This window comes from Eublepharis macularius, chromosome 13 (assembly GCF_028583425.1).
Source record: "Eublepharis macularius isolate TG4126 chromosome 13, MPM_Emac_v1.0, whole genome shotgun sequence".
Lineage (NCBI taxonomy): Eukaryota > Metazoa > Chordata > Lepidosauria > Squamata > Eublepharidae > Eublepharis > Eublepharis macularius.
In genome coordinates this window covers 72,736,258-72,747,598 of record NC_072802.1, presented here as the reverse complement: position 1 = coordinate 72,747,598, position 11,341 = coordinate 72,736,258, and the positions used below count along the sequence as shown (strand labels likewise).

At 53.3% G+C, this 11,341-nt stretch overlaps 1 protein-coding gene across 1 annotated transcript in view; it reads left to right on the top strand.

Moving 5' to 3' along the window:
* The first annotated feature begins 348 nt into the window (after nt 1-348).
* TRPV4 (transient receptor potential cation channel subfamily V member 4) overlaps nt 349-11,341 on the top strand; it is a 32,405-nt gene continuing 21,412 nt past the window's right edge. The window contains exon 1 of the mRNA XM_054996849.1: nt 349-699. The gene's annotated coding sequence lies outside the window, so the exon portion shown is untranslated. The remainder of the gene's footprint in view (nt 700-11,341) is intronic.

Sequence of the window (11,341 nt, the reverse complement as noted above, 5' to 3'; positions counted from 1 at the left end):
CCCCCAAAGGTCCCCTCTTTGGCTTTCTCCGTGTTCAAAAAGTCCTCCGCTTATTCGGCGATTTTAGTTGAAGCTGGATGGCTGCCTTGTTTTTTATTAGCGCTCCCCCCCCCCCCAAGTTCCAGAAAAGGGGCTCTGGGACGGGAGAGGAGAGAAGGGCCAGTGGGACTGGCAGGGGCCCCCCAGGAGGTCTTGAGCGCGGCTGCCGCAGGCGTGGGGAGGTCGCCGGCAGCTTTCTGCTGAAACCCGGTTCCTTCCTGGAAGACATTCCAGTGGTGGGTGGCGTCCCCAGGGGCGTGCTCCCCACTGCACATGGTGTGTACACGTAGTGGGCTCGCATTTCCTGCAATGCCACAGGTTATGCAGTTTGCAGGCGGAGTTTCGTGCCTTGCGAGGGATTTACTGCCCCAAGACCAATGAATGCAGACTCTTTGCAAGCGCGTGGCGACTCTCTCTCTCTCCCCAGATGCCTTCCCCCCTCCTCGGAGTAATGCCGGGAGTAAAGTTTATCCTGTGATGGCTGGAAGGTTAACACGAAGCCAGCTGGGGTGGCATTTGCCTCCTGGGTTTGCCCCTGCCTGGTGCTTGGGGATGAGTTTTTGGAACTGGGGAAAGCGAGGCAGGGCTGGTGATCGCCGAAGGCAGGACTGAGAGCTGCTCCCTCTGTGCTGTGAATGGCGTCACACTTCTGATATTCAGGTAAGAGTCATTAACCGTCCCTGTCTCAGATGAGGAGCGGGGCTTGGGGGAGATAAAGGGACTGCTCATCGGTCGAGTGCAGCCATTTGGAATGTTCCCGGTGGGAAAGTGGCATCTCAAGGGGCATATTTCGCATGCCGGAAGAGGCCTGGGGACCAGTCGAGCATCTCTGCCAAAGCAATCTCTGGAGGCACACGTGGGCAGGGCCACTGAATTGTTGCGGAAAAGATGACCACAGCTGGGGTGGTGGTGTCCTTACACCCTCCCTATCCCTGTTGGTGTGGCACGGCAGCCAGAAGTACAAACGGCAGGGCTGGAAGCCCCCGATTCGAATTTTGCCTCCACCACACCTCACCAGATGACAAGCCACTCGGAATCTCCCTTGTGAAAGGGCCAGAACACATCTGGCCTACCTTTTACCAGATTTTTTTCTGGATTACTCAAATATTCTAGTTTCAAGGTGAAGGCTAAAAAAGAGAGCCATCTAAAAGGCTGATGTTATTGCAGACGAATACTTGCCCTGAGAGAGTTCAAAGAGCCAGCAGTTGCTTCGCTTACCTGAAATGTTGCTTAGGTCTGAAGAAGGCGGGGCGGGTTGTTGTATCCACTGCCCCCTCTTCCTTTTTTGTGGATTTTTATCTATACTGGCACAGCTTGGAGCCCATCATACCGTTGGTGTTGCTGGGGGGTGGGGGCTATAGCGACTGTTCTCCTTGCTGCCCAAAGCATCTGGACGTGAACGGGTTACCCCAGTAATACAAGGCACAGACCAACCATTTGGAAACAGAGTTGGGGCAGGGGGCGGGGAGTAGCTGTTCGAGCGTCACTAGACGTTCCCCATCTTGTCAAATCCCTGTACTGGCCATGAGATCTAATCTCCTGCCCTGCTAACAACAGCCCTGTGAGGCAGGATGCTGTTTCAGAGACTGGAAAACTGGCTGAGAGAGAGGCAGAGCTGGACCCAAACCACAGTTGGGACTTGAGTGTGGTGGCGCAGATCCAAATCTAGTTCTGTACAAGGGACGACGGTGACCTTTTGTACTTCAAGAGAACAGCTTCAAAGAATGCTGGCAGCAGCAGGAATCCCTTTGAAAAAACTGATTGCATTCCTCAGGGTTTGAACAAGGATTAAGGCTGGCTGGGCCACAGCCAGGAGGCCCTCTCTCTGGTTGGGCCACTGCGCGCGAGGCTTCGGTGGTGGTTAAATTGCCCGTTCTGCCATTGACCCTCCAGCCCCTTCTGGCTCCTGACCCCGCAGCTGCCTGGGAGCCCTCCTGCTTCGGTTAGCCAGCCAGAACCGCTTTCCTTCAGACGGCTCTCCTCAGCAGACTTAATTTCTCCAAGCAGGAGCTGTGTGTGCGTGCAACACACCCTCTTGCTTGTGAACAAGTGCTGCACGAGCATTTCCTCTTTTGCCACGAACCCAGGGGTTGCAAACGCCCCAGGGCAGGGATCAGGCGCACCGAGGGGGGGGGGGGGCGCTTGGGTCTGAAGTCGCCCTGGTGCCTCCCAAACTGATTCTGGTTCATTTCGCCAGTCCCGAGAGTGTGATTGCAGAGTGTAAACTCTGGCCAAAGATTTGTAACATGTCCGTTTTTCATATTTTATGGGTCTTAAAATGTGAAAAGTCGCCATGTTCGATTCTGACACCCACGCCTCCCATATCCTCACAAGGCAGAAAAGACTGTCGCAGCAGGAGGCATCTATGGCAGCCTGGATTTCGGGGGTTGCCGCTTGCCTGGGGATTGTAGCAGAGCATAAGCTACACGCAGGGCGTCCCCCATTCAGATCTCAAACTGGCCACAAAACATTTGTGGGCCGTGCTACCTTCCCTCAGCTCCACATTGGCAACCTTGGCCAACTTCACAGGGTTGTTACAGAGAGCTTCTTTGAGCATTTGAGAAAAGTAGATTCCGCGAGGGTGCCATGAAGGTGCTGAATCTCTTGGACTGCGGCTCCAGCAGGCTCACAGCTCTGGTGAGTTTGGTTTCCTCCAAACCAATGAGGGCAGAGAGAGACTTTTTCTGTGCATCAGAATTGGTGGCTCCCTTCACCCCTTTTATTGAGAGAGGCTTGAGTAAGAATTACCGGCTCACGTCCCTTGACACACTCAGAAAACCTTGTTGGTCTCTTAAGGGGCCGCTGGACTCAAATCTTGCTGCTCTACTGCAGACCAACATGGCTGCCCACCTAAAACCGCTCTTCGAAGAACCCTCACCTTGTTTTCTGCACGTTGTTGTTCTGAGTGGAGGGAAGGTAGTCCAGAACGGTGACTGGTGCAGAGACACAATGGACACCCTCTTCTGAGGACAGTCAGTACTCTTTATCTTTCCACATTGGTTGAGATAGATGTTCCTGTATTGTCCAGTAAAGAGATATGGCGAAATCTCGCACCCTACAGAAGCAGTTCGGAAGAAACAATGTCAAATAAGTGACTCGTGTTAAGATGCGGCAGGCAGCCTCCTCAGAGGACGGGCAGTGCTCCTGTTTCTTTGTGCTGGGAGTGACTGATCCAGTCACACCCGACAAAGGGACACAGTAGAACTATCCACTTTCATCCCTGCTGGGAGCTTATTGGATGGAACAGTAACTCATACAGAGACCCTGTGGACATCCTTCTCTGTGGGTTGGTGCTTTTGGACCCACGGGATGATTCACTCCCCATGACTGAATTCTCCGTCTGGGAGTTCCGGGGCTTGTCCAGTCCCTTTGTGTTGCGAGCCGGCCAGGACCCCCAGGCGTTCTAGCCCTTGAGGGGTCCGTGTAGGTTTTCAATTAGCAGAGCAGACTATTGCACATTAGAATATAATAAGAACAAACTCCCGTGTTTAGCTCTAGAAAATACTACATATCAGGGTGAAAAGGTCGCCTGGGTGATAAAATAAAGAATAGCTGTCTACATCTTGATGGTGAGACTTAACTGAGACTCAGAGAGACTCTAACACTTACATTGTAACTCTCATACTGTTACTCAGATACTACACAAAGAGCAATAAAACCTTACTATATGTTGCTAGTTAATTCCCCCCCCCCCCCCGCCCACCATAAACTGGTTGCCCAATAGTGAATCCTAGATCTTCCTCATTAAGCATAAAGACTCCCCTTTCTATGGCTGGAAACTTAAGACAGCTAAGCGGTCCTATGCAAACTAGTCGACTAACTAAATAACAGAACAACCACTTGACGCTTTTGTGACTGAACGCAGACTACTTGCTAAAATCCCCAACAGTCTGGCCGATGTGGCTCTGGTGGGGTCAGCTGATCAACAGATCCATTCTGTGTTTCCACCTTTTCTCTCTTCACTCCCTCTCTCTCACATAGACACACCAACACATCCCAAGGCTGCCGAACAGAACAGAGAGTGCAGCTCTGCGTTGAATCCTGGTGGGGCTTCAAGGCACTGGCTGTAGTGCAGGCGCTCCAGTGTCCAAACCTGTGAAATTCTACATACTGCTTTGAAAAAGGCGATGGCAGGAAGGGGCTGGGAGGGAGGCATGAGAAGAGGGACCCGGCTGACTTGATTCAGTGTATACCCCCCCCCAAGGCTAGCCAGCCCGCCTCTGGGGCAAGCAGGGAGACTCCATCCACCAGTGGTCAAGGGGATGGACTTGTCATCAAGGGGGCACCCTCCTGGCCACTTGTGCCCATCACTGGCATCACTAAAGAGTAAGGAAAGACAGTTGAATTCTGCTTGGCAAGAATTGGGGGAAGTGCTGGTCGCTTGCATCACTTATGAACCGTGGCAAAAGGTGTGAGCAGGAAAGACACCAGTTCGAATCTTGCTCTGTCACGGTGGCCGTGGGGCAAGCCACCTTCTGTCTCCACCTTGGCTCCCGGACTGCAGCTTGGGACGTGCTGGCAACGGGTGTTTATAAATGTAGAGGGGGGGGGGAGGAGAGGGAGAGAGAGAGAGAGAGGGAGAGAGAGAGAGAGCGCGAGCGCGAGCGCGAGCGAGCGAGCCTGAGTCTTGGTTCATGCAACTACTGACCAAGAACTGTGGACACGTGGTGGGGACGTGGGACGTGGGACTGGAGACGTGGGATGTGATAATCAGCAGAACAGGTTTGGTGGCAGAGCGCACAGATTAAAACCCTGGCGGCAGGCGTGGGTCAAAGACGTGGGGGAGGAGCTTTCCCTTCCTGGGGCTGTGCAGAGCTGCTTCCAGGCACAGGAGACCACACTGCAATGGAGGAGCAGAGGGTCCAGCAGGCTCATAGATTTAGGGGAGGGGGCCACACTCTGCAGGAGAGCCCCCCTTCTTTGCAAGCACAATTTCAGGCTCGTTCCCTGGCGTCTCCAGTTGCTTGAGAAGGACTTTTCTGTGCCCGGACCCTGGAGACCTGCCACGGGTCAGGGGAGACAGCAGTGAGCTTGAGGGGTCTATGGGAGCCAGAAGCACTCTTAAGTTTCCTTAGCAGGTGCAAGAGAAGGTCCCAGGTGGCCCCAGCAGAAGGAGCCCAGGGTGCCAGTGTGGGGAGGGTCTTCTAGCTCTTCACTGACTGTACCGCCAGGAGGAGGAGCGAACCCCCCAGGGCACTCCAAAGTCCCACCTGAGAGTCCTTCCTCCTCCCCCCCCCCGAGCATCTGGCACTCAGCACCAGCCCAAATGACAAAGTCCAAAATAGCATCTCCACTCTGGCTAATTAACACAAGACACAATCCTTCGGGGAGGGGGTTCCTCCTGTACAAACCTCATGGAGACCAAAGAGGGCCCTTTTCCATACTCCTGTTCATCTCAGCAGAGCTTGTGCAGGTGAATTTCTCTGGATTGGGCCCATGGCTCAGCTCCGTCTGCCACCCCCTACCAGTCACTCAAATCTGCCTTCCCCCTCCCCTTGGTGGGGACATACTGGCCAGTGCTTACAATGTGGTATATGATTAAGAACAAATGACAGGAGAGGTTATTTGCCTCTCTTCCCTCTAATTTCCACCTTTTTTGAAGGGAAAACACTCCAAAGGAAATTAAAGGCACGGTCTTTTGTATAGCCGCGGCTCCGTGCTTAACCCAGTTGTTACAGGATAGTGACACCGTCTGTATTCCTGAGCTCTTCCAAGTCTCTCTTGGATGCTCAGAGCCAAACTACAAGTGACGTCTTACACAGGTCGGACACTAGTCGGCTTCCCTCAAGTTTTGATGGGAAATGTAGGCATCTTGGTCTTGCAGCTGTAATGGAGAGCCAAGCTGTAAAACCAGGACGCCTACATTTCCCATCAAAACTTGAGGGAAGCTGACAAGTGTCCAACCTGTGTAAGGCGTCACTTGTAGCTTGGCTCTCAGACCCTGGAAGTTGAGTTGGCCTTTAAGGTGCTACTGGACCCGGATATTGTTTAGTAGATGTCCCGTTCAATTGACTACAGTGATTTACACGGTGTAATCTGCCTGGAGCCTCAGTGAGAAAGGCAGGCTGTAAATAACGCAAAGAATGAAAGGATCCAGGAGGAGGGGGCGTGAAGGGGCCGGTGGTCCTCTGTGGGAGCTGAAATGTCAGAACTGGACAGCAGTCGAGCACTTGAGGGCCACTGCCTGGTCTCTTGAGAGGCTTAAATTGTCAGCATTTTCTAGGGGTGTTCCTTGATTGGTTAATGTGCGCTCCCCGTCCATTTGCTCCCATCCTCCTTTTGTGCGCTGAAAAAGAGCGTAAGCCCTCCGGACAGGGTCTTTTGTCCCGCTGTCAAGTCTGATCTGGTGGCCGAGGGCTGCAGAGCGTGATGCCGGCTCGTTCTGCATTTAATCCTGGCGAGCCACATCCATGCAGCTGCCTTCTGCTGAGCCAAGCCCCCCTTCCTCTAGCCCTGTGCTCGCTCTTCTCCAGGCGGTCCTCGGCCTCTGTGCCCTGTGGTTCCTCCAGAGTAGCTGGCTGGCCACGGTGTGAGACAGGACAGGAGGCCTGATCCAGCCGGGCTGTTCCTAGCTACTTCTGTCTGGCAGCAGCCCTCCCACGTATCCTGTAGAGCAATTTCTTTCCTAACACTAGAGGTGCTTTTACCGGGACGTGCCGGGGATTGAACTGGGACTTTCCTCCTGCCAAACATGTGCACATGAATATATGAAGCTGCCCTTATTGGGTCCGTCCCTTGGCCCGGCTAGTTCAGTCTTGCCTTTTCTGATTGACTGTGGAAGAGACCATCCTTTGCATGCAGAAGGCCCCCCGCCCCCCTGCCCAGGAAAAAGCTCTTGAGAAAGACGTTTCTGTGTCTGAGATCCTGGAGAGCTACTCAGAGAAGGCAATGGTGTACTCAGCGGACCAATGCTAGAGGGCAGCTTGAGAGAAAGAGAGAGCTGCATAGCTGCGTTTGCATCTCCTTGGCGTTAGCTGGGATGAAGGCTAAACATCAAAGGGCCAGATGCTTTGCAGGAAAAAGAAGTTTTGAGAAAAGATTTGAATGGAAAGATTTCTAAGGAATTTTCAACACTGTTTCCATGTCCCCCCAACCTCCCTAGAAACCCAAACTCTTGGCACAAAATGGCAGTCCTTTATTATTTATTTATTTATAGTCCAAATGACACAACGTTCACAATGTATAGTCCAAATTTCCCATGCAATCAACAGCTTGGACATTCAGTAAACAATACAACTGGATATGCATAGCAGAAATTGGAAAAGAAGCATAAATACAAATACAGGAATACAGAGATGAAACATTGCTGATTTGATGTGACATGTTAAATAATGCAGAAAATATCTAGTAGGAGCATATACACATCAACGGACAGTACCCAGTAGCATTGTCTACAGCCCTTTGTCCCTTTTCTCTTAACCGCTTCCTTACAGAATACCTCTATTACCCGAGTTAAAAAGCCCATGTGAAAAATTCGGTTTGGTATAGTTCATGGACAGCCAAGAGAGAGGGAGCTTTCCTGACTTCTTGAGGCAGACCGTTCCATAAGGTAGGGGGCCCCTCTTTCCAAGGCACAGATGCCAACCCTTGCTGTGCCTCTGTCAGACAGCAGTGTGCCCATGCAGGTCTTGTTTTCTGTCTGCTCAGCAACGTGTGTTCCACCATGGGTGAATTTACCCCAGCTGCCATTCCCAGTGGTAATGGGCAGAACGAACACAGAGTAACAGCGGTGGCCCAATCTGCAATTTCCAGGGTAGCCTCCCACCACCAACACCCGCCCCACACACTCCATGTTGCTATAGAAAGCAAGCAAGAAAACACCCGAAGACAGAAATGACCGGCTTGGAGCTGCCTCCCGCTATCTGGGCTCCTCAGCTGGGTGGAGGCCTCTGGCACTGGGAGCTGCGGGACCACATCAGACACAGGCCAGTGCAGCGTCGTGGTCAGGTCCCAGCATCAGAGACGGCCAGCGAGGCAATCTCTGTGTATTTCCAGCCTGGCCCCTGTCCAGCGCAGCTCCCTGAATTGTGGGGTTGGCGTTGTTAATAATGTTCTGGGCTTGTGGGCTCTCTGCGCGGGGAGGCTGGCGCGCCCATGCTGGGAGGCCCCACTTATCAGAACCTGCTCGGAAAGAAGCCTTGTGCCCATACAGGGGACCACTCCTGCCCCGGCACGAGCTGCTTCATGCCTTCTGGCGGTTTAGCCAGAAAGAAACACCCCGCTGCCCATTCTTTTTGGGGGTGGAGGGCTTGAAATGCAATGGGTGGGGCAATTAAATCACACTTTCCACAAATAAGGACTTCCAGAGATGGGGCCCTGGTGCTCGTCTTGTGGGGTGGGGCTTTCCTGGCAAACTGGGTCGCTGGCCCACTTTCTGTACCTTCGCGGCCCTTGCCCCGGGCCTCTCCGAACCCTCAACATCTGCCCTGCTTGTCTGCTTTGGAGTCCTGCCCACAAGAGACTCTTCACCGTGGCAGGAATTTCTTCCAGAAGAGCTGGGCTGGTCTGCTTCCCAAAATGTCCCACCAGAGAATTCTGTGCCGTGAGCCTTTCCCCTTAATGTTTTCCTGGCTTCTGGGGGTCCCCGGTGGAGTGAATCAGGGCTGTTCCATGTAGCCGTCTCAGTTAATCACCATAGACAGGCCTCTCGTCCTCCACAAGTTTGGTCAATTCTGGCTTTTTAAGCCACGTGAGCTGCTGGCCATTGACGTGTCTTGAGGCACCAAGTTTGAGAAGTGAATTACGTGTCCTGTGAAGACTCTTGCCGGACGTTTCAGTCAGAGCCGGAGAGGGAAGGTGCACTGAGGTGTTTTAGGTATGTTGAGATGTTAACACTTTCATGCTCTTGGAAAAACTAAATGCACCATTTTCTAGCACTGGAGAGGTCGCAACTCGGGGGGGGGGGCTCCCCCGCTTCTCGCTCCAGTTCCCTGATTGCGTTCGCTGATGTGATTTCGTGCCCCTGCTTTATCTGCTAGAACCCATCCTCTTGCTGGGCTTGTGCGGGTTTTTTTGGAGGGGCAACTAATCTGCATTCTGACGCTGAACCTTCCCTCTAAGCCGAATAAGGAGCAGCTTTGTAAAGAAGGCCACCAAAATTCCTAGCCCAACAACGTTTTTTAAAAAAAACTAGGCCTGTCTGCACACACCTCTGTTAGTCACTTCTGGCCTAAGAGGAATAAGGCTGCAGCCCTAACACTTTCCCAGGAGTAAGCTCCACTGAATAAAATGGGACTTACTTCTGAGTAGACCCGATTAGATTTGCTTGCCCAAACTCCTCTCTCTGATCACCGAGAGGCAGCCCCCGCCCCCCCGAGGCCTGACAAGTTGCCTGCTTGCCAAACATGCCCCTGGAGATCAATGGGTGGTGCCTCTTTCCTCTTCGGCAGCTGTGCCTTGATGCTCCCTTCCCTTCCACAGAGACTCCGGTCCTGGCCTGGCTCCCCTTCCCTCTCCTCCTTTGTTCTTTTGCCATGTCCTCCTCCCCCCACCCCAGCCCCCCAGTTTCTTGATTCTGCACAACAATTCTGTTCAAATTTGCACAGGTTTTCTAAGTGAGAAGTTCCCCCTCCTTGGAACTGGGCAAAGGCCCGCTACCAGGGATATTTTGTGGAGGGCCCCACCTGTTCCCCAGGGCGCAGGGTACAAAGGAGGAGCCCCTCGGGACTGGGGGGGGGGTGCCCTGACTCAGCCAAGCGTTCAGAGCATTCTGTGTCCCCCCCCCCCACTCCTGCTTTTGTGTCAGAGAAAAAAGGGTTTAGGGTGGGGTGGCCTGGAAGTACAGGGGCTGGTTGCCAGAACGGCTCCCTGCTAGGCCAAGGGCAAGAAATGGTAGAGCAACCTCCCAGCAGGGCAGGTGAGCGAATGTGTGTGCGCATGCACACGCACCAGTTTTGGAGAGGCGGTGGGAGGTGGGAGATGCTCTCTGTTGCCCTTGCTCAGCTCAGCTCCCTTTTTTGTTCTTATGAGGCTTGCATGGGAAAAACTCCCCACGGATTGGCCTCCCTATCAATCAGTGCACCTTTTTTGCACCTGTGCGCATGCAGTGCTCGGCCCCAGAATACCTGGCACTGCCACACAAGTGGGGGGGGGGCAAGGTGGGACTCAATACCTTCCCTAGTGGCGTGTCTAAAGAAGGGAGTTCTGACTCTCAAATGCTCTTGTCGGTCTCTAAGGTGCCCCTGGACTCCGCTCCTGCTGCAATGCCTTCCCTCATTTCCATGGGACGCTTTCCAGTCTCCCCCCTCCGGTCTTCGGTGAATGTGTGTTTGTTTCCTCTCTTTGGTTGTAATCAGCCTTTTGGGACACCGCCTGTTTCCTCCCATGTTCTGTTCAGGGCCTAGTTTTTTTAGGCACTCAATGAAAAATAAATATCATTGCTATTAATAAGGCCTGACAGCCAGCAAGGCCTGGGCACCGTGCCCCCCCCCCCGAGGAAGGAGCCACCCTCAGAGACTGTCCGGAGCAGGCCCCTTCCAGATGGTGAGCAGGAGGGAAGTGACTCATCCTCTCAGGTGTGTCCCGAAGGCAGACAGGCACATGGCCAGCGGGTGGTGTGAGATGGGAGCCCCTCCTCCTCTCCGTGGTCATTGCTGGCAAGCGGGCAGCAGGATGGCAAAAGCTGCTCTCTCTGGTTCATCGGTTGCCTTGACTGCCTGCCCTTCGCACGGCAGCTGCCATGGAGTCCCCACCTTAAGAGGCAGAATGCCTGACGGAGATAGGCCGGTGCTCCTTTCCTGCCCTGCTGCAGACCTCGCTGTTGTCGGAAGAGGACTGACCAGCCTCTTTTGGAACCAGCACCTTGGTTTAGCCATAGCTATTAGCCCTAGTAGTTAACTTGAGCCTCTGTGTCCACAAGCAGTGGATCTCCCAGTGCCGGATGCTGTTACTCCATGGGGACAAGTCCTACTCGACTGGTCAGCTTGCCAGAGACAGATTAGCTTTGGGGCTAGTCCAGCAAAGCAATATTTATGTTGAGAGTGGTCCAAAAGCTGTTACGGCTCTCCCTGTTCAATAGCAGCCTCTGGCATGCAGGTTGAAGAGCCGCCATCTGCAAAGATGAGAAATGTGTTCTGAAGGACAGTTGAGATGGGTTGCCCCATGTTGGTCTGCAGCATAGCAGGGTTTGAGTCCGGTGGCACCTAACAGACAAGACATTCAGGGTGTAAGCTAAAAAATCTTGCTCCTTTGCCTCCGGATGCCCTTCCTTATAACTTCCCACCCACCTTTGGCTGAGATATAAAGGCTCAAGGATCTCCAGTCCTACTCATATCTGAAGAAGGGAGCTCTGACGTTTGAAAGC